The sequence below is a fragment of the Cannabis sativa genome, chromosome 4 (assembly GCF_029168945.1).
Source record: "Cannabis sativa cultivar Pink pepper isolate KNU-18-1 chromosome 4, ASM2916894v1, whole genome shotgun sequence".
Classification (NCBI taxonomy): Eukaryota; Viridiplantae; Streptophyta; class Magnoliopsida; order Rosales; family Cannabaceae; genus Cannabis; species Cannabis sativa.
In genome coordinates, this window is record NC_083604.1 from 16572565 (window position 1) to 16578612 (window position 6048).

Sequence of the window (6048 nt, forward strand, 5' to 3'; positions counted from 1 at the left end):
GAAACTGTACGGACAGTTCTGCGATCGCAGAAAACTATCAGCACAGCCCCGATTTTGTCAAATCTTCAAAAAATCATAACTAATTCAAATAAAATCCAAATTGAGTTCTGTAAAAGGCTAACTTGCTTAATTTTTTCCATACTATCCAATAAAAATAATTCCAGAAACGAAATCACAATTATTTTTCACGAAAATTTCACAAACATCAATCAATCATCAAATAACACTCAATACAACATGATACCATCCAAAGAACATACAAACAATCGTTTTAAAGTCCAAATTTCTTGCAAGTAAATCAATTACCATGGCTCTGATACCAGTTGTTGGAAATTATTTTACCAGGATCTTAGATCTACTCACAAGTATGTTTATTAACATCCTAAATATGAACTTTCTAAAACGAAGAAATAAACATATATAAAGTTTAGGAAACCTTACATTGGGTGCAGCGGAATAATATGACTCCTTCCGTTCAGATATCTAGCCCTTGATTCCTTTCTGTAGCAGAGCATTATCAATATCTGAACCTGGATCTCTTTCTCTGAATCTTTTATGCTGAAACTCCTTTGCTGATGATCTTTCTTCACGATCTTCCTCACTATGATTGAGGTATCACTTGATGTGTGTGGGCACTACTCTAATCACTAAGGATTTCGAAATTCTCAAGAGGGAAGAGAAGAAGTGACAGCTAAAGATAGGGAGAGAGAAGGCTCAGGTTTTTCTCTGAAGGAAAAATAGAAAATTTAAGTGTAATTTTCCTGAAGCCTTCACTATCTATTTATAGCATTCCACTAGGGTTAGGTTTGAATTATTTGGCATTAAAATAATGAAAAAATCAGTTTAAATTTCCTACAAAAGTGGCTGGCCCTACACTTAGTGGATTGGGCCTTGCTTTTTGCAATTTTGCAATTTTAACACCTTTTGTATCTGATTTTCTCAAAAATGCCAATTTCCTAATTCAACCATTTAAATGCCAATTCTAACTATTTAATAACTATAAATAATTATTAAATAATATTGTCATTTATCATATTTATTAATTGAACCATACAAAGTATCATAATTAACAAATATGCCCCTATAAACTCTTTCTTTACAATTTCGCCCTTACTTAGTGAAAAATTCACAAATAGACATAGTCTAATTTGAGAATTATAATTGATTAATCAAAACCAATTACATGAGTCTTACAAGCAATATTATCTCAACTAGTGGGGGGACCATGGGTCTATATAACCGAGCTTCCAATAAGTAGATCAAGAATTTAGCACTAAAATTCACTAACTTATTAATTCTTCGTTGAATCCACACATAGAACTTAGAATTGCACTCTCAGTATATAGAATGCTCTATATGTTCCACCATATAGACACATCATTAGTTATCCATTGTTATAATCCTAATTTGATCAATGATCCTCTATATGAATGATCTACACTGTAAAGGGATTAAATTACCGTTACACCCTACAATGTATTTATTCCTTAAAACACTTGACCCCGTATAAATGATATTTCAACTTATGTGAAATGAGTACTCCACCATTTATGTTCGTTTGGTCAAGCTCGAAGGAGATCATCCTTTGCTTACTATTCGCCAGATAGAAGCTATAGATTCCATGTTTATGATAGCGCTCCCACTCAATTGAACTACCGTGTTCCCAAAATGTACGTATCACCCTGACCTAAAAGTAGGCTTAACTAACAAATCAAAGAACACGAATAGCCTTTCAAGATTGAGCCTAATCATAACAGGATTAAGATCATTTGATCTAGGATCAACTAGGCGATATTGACTTGAATAGATATTACGGTAAGTTTAATAAATCTAAGTCAAAGTTCAATATCGGTCCCTTCCGATGCATACTCCATGCATCCAACCTGAGCTTTACTTTAACCAATGCTCTGGAAAGAACATAGCACTTCTCCAAATGCAAGTAAACTCTTGTTGTAGATTATCATATCAGTAAAACCCTGTGTCTGATAAATCTAGGAAACTTTATTCACATAGTCATGTTTACTTTCCAATGTGTTGACGGCACAATAAACAGGATCAAGTATGTGAAAAGGGTTTCAGATGAATTTATACATTATGTACATATAATCATGAAATAAATCATGTGAACCATGCAACATTAAATGTTATTTCTGATCTATATTAATAAGTAAATCTGATTATATTGAAATGAGTTTTATTTAGGGCATAAAACCCAACACTCAGGGCCTAAGTATTTCCGTTCTCCTGTTTCGTCCCAATGAATTGGGGAACGAAACTTTCTGCCATAGAGCAACTCATAAGGAGCCATTCCTATGGTACTTTGATAGCTATTATTATAGGAGAACTCAATCAGAGGCAAATATCTGCTCCATGACCCTCCAAAATCCATGACACAAGCTCGTAACAAGTCTTCAAGTATCTGAATAGTTCGCTCAGATTGCCCATCTGTTTGAGGATGAAAGGCCGTGCTGAATTTTAGACTAGTTCCCATGGCCTTCTGCAAACTTCCCCAAAACTTTGAGGTAAATTTAGGGTCTCTATCTGAAACGATAGATTTCGGTACCCTATGAAGACAAAAAATCTCTTTCACATACAAGTCAGCATACTAATCCACAGTATAGGTTACCTTAACAGGCAAGAAATGTGCTGACTTTGTAAAGCGATCTACCACGACCCAAACTGAGTCGTACATTCCTATGGTTCTAGGCAAACCAACCACAAAATCCATTGCAATGTCTTCCCACTTCCATTCTGGAAGTGTTAGTGGCTGAAGTAATCCTGCAGGTCGCTGATGTTCTGCTTTAATTTGTTGACAAGTTAAGCACTTAGTGACATAGTCTACCACATCCCTTTTCATCCCATACCACCAGAAATAGGGTTTCAGGTCTTGATACATCTTGGTGGTTCCTGGATGCAATGAGTAAGGGGTTGTATGAGCTTCATCCAAAATTTCTCTCTTAAGCTCGGTGTTATTAGGGACACATACTCGTGCTTTGAACAACAGCATTCCACTGTCGGAGATTGAAAAGTCCTTAGCTTTGCCCACTAAGACATCTTCTCAAATCTTAACTAATTCAGGATCTTCTAACTGAGCCACTTTGTTTCTTTCCAACAAGTCTGACTGAAGTGTCAGATTATACAATTTCTCAGTCACCAACTCAATGTTTGCCCTAGACATTTCTGAGGCTAACTGAGGAGAAATCATGATCATATTGAGTATCTGATCAGGTCCTTTTCGGCTTAAGGCATCTGCTACAACATTTTCCTTTCTAGGATGATACAGGATTTCACAGTCATAGTCTTTCACCATCTCCAACCACCTCCTTTGTCTCATGTTCAGATCCTTCTGAGTGAAAAAGTACTTGAGACTCTTGTGGTCAGTATAGATCTCACACCTTTCACCATATAAGTAATGTCGCCAAATTTTCAAGGCAAACACCACTGCTGCAAGTTCCAGGTCGTGAGTTGGGTAACGCTGCTCATAATCTTTCAATTGTCGAGAAGCATAAGCTATGACTTTATCTGCCTGCATTAACACACAGCCCAAACCCTGCCTTGATGCATCACAATACACCACAAACTTCTCTTGATCAGATGGCAGGGCCAATACATGAGCTGTAATCAGTCGTTGCTTCAGCTCTTGGAAACTTTTCTCACACTTATCTGACCATATAAACCGTTGGTTCTTCCTAGTTAACTCGGATAATGGCATTGCAATCTTGGAAAAACCTTCCACAAAATGTCGATAATAACCCGCTAAACCGAGAAAACTTCGAATTTCAGTGACTGTTTTGGGTCTAGGCCAATTCTTCACTGCCTCAATCTTCCCTGGATCAACCATAATCCCGTCTTTTCCAACAATATGTCCCAGAAAGGACACTTGTGACAGCCAAAACTCACACTTTTTGAACTTTGCATAGAGTTTATGATCTCTCAATCGCTGCAGAACCATTCGAAGATGTTGCTCGTGTTCTGCTTCTGACCGAGAGTACACAAGGATATCGTCGATAAATACAATTACAAAATTATCGAGGAAATCCTTGAATACCCTATTCATGAGATCCATAAAGGCTGCCGGTGCATTTGTTAACCCGAATGACATAACCAGGAACTCATAATGACCATACCTGGTTCGGAAGGCTGTCTTCGGAATATCCTCTTCTCGAATTCTCAACTGATGATATCCTGACCTCAAATCAATCTTAGAGAATACCGTCTTGCCCTGAAGTTGATTAAACAAATCGTCAATTCTAGGCAAAGGATATTTATTTTTAATAGTTAGCTTATTCAACTCTCGATAATCAATACACATCCGAAGAGTTCCATCCTTTTTCTTTACAAACAGAACCGGAGCTCCCCAAGGTGACACACTAGGCCGTGTGAACCCTAGATCCAACATCCCTTGGAGTTGTATCTTCAGTTCTTTTAATTCAGCAGGTGCCATTCGATAGGGTGCTTTTGAAACAGGTTCTGCTCCAGGAATTAAATCAATGATAAAATCTATCTCCCGCTGAGGTGGTAACCCAGGTAATTCCTCTGGAAATACATCCAAGAATTCCTTAACCACTTTAACCTCTTCAGGTCCAGGTAACACAAGTTTTCGGGAATCCACTGCAACTGCCAGAAATCCAACACATCCACAACATAACAAATCCCTAGCCTTCAACGCTGAGATTCTTGGAACACGAGAACCTTGAACCGAACCAACAAAGACAAATGGTTCCTCATTCTCTGGTTCAAAAGTCAGCATTTTCCGTTTACAATCAATACTAGCAGAGTATTTGGACAAAAAGTCCATACCGAGTATAATGTCGAACTCGGCCAATGGTAACTCCACAAGATCAGCGCTCAACTCTCTATCTTCAATTCTAATTAACACTGATCTAACCCACTTTCTTGAAATAATTAGTTCCCCATTAGGCAATAGGGTTCCAAATCCCGTCTCAAAATCATCACTAGGTCTATCAAATTGATTAAGAACTCTCGATGACACATAAGATCGAGTGGCACCCGAATCAAATAAAACAGTATAAATAAAACCGTTAATTAGAAGCTAACCTGTAACTACTGAAGGGCTGGCGACAGCATCAGCCTGAGTGATAGCAAATACACTGGCAGGTGCAGGTTTGGCTTCAGGCTTAGGTTCCTCTTTCTTCAACTGGGGACAATCTTTCTTGAGATGCCCCACTGATCCACATTGAAAGCAAGCTCTCCGGTTACAAGTCCCGGGATGATGTTTCTTACAGCGCGGGCACTCAGGATAGGAGTAAGTCTGACGGCCCCCTCTATTCTGGTTTCCTCGAAATCTTTTTCCTTGCCCTGAACTTCCCAAAGATGGGAAAGTTCTCTTCTTTTGCTCAAAAGTAGAATCACCACTCTCTTTCCCAGGGCCAGATATAGGGAGAGTAGTGGTCCCACCGACACTAGGAGTCTCTCGAGTTTTTTGCAAAAACTTAACTCCTCCTTTAGCTCGAAGAGCCTTGTCAACCATTTCAGCATAGGTTGTAGTGTCATTGGTAGTGATAACCAAATCATGCTTAATCTTGGCATTCAACCCTGCCAAATACTTCTCCTTCTTACTGAAATTTGTGGGTACAATCCGATAAGCTAATTTAGCGAAGCGATCAAACTTCGTTGTGTATTCGGTTACTGACATACCTTCGCCTTGTACCAACTCAACAAAATCTTTCCGCTTTGCACTGCGGACCGTTTCATTGTAATATTTAGCATTAAATAAATCACGGAATTCCTCCCAGGTCATTCTGGTAACATCCTTGGTGAGGGATACCATCTCCCACCATACCAAGGCATCCTCTTAGAATTGAAATGTGGCACATGCCACTCTGTCATTTCCGACCACTCCCATGAAATTCAATATTCTTTCGATAACGGTCAACCACTGTTCAGCTACGGTTACCAGCAACATGTTGCTCAGCTGGCACCGCAGGGGCTGCAGGAACCGCAGCAGGCGGTTGCGGGGGAAGCTCAACAGGAGCATCCCGCTGCCTAAGTCTTCGAATCTCATCCTCTTGTTGTTCAATTCTGGCT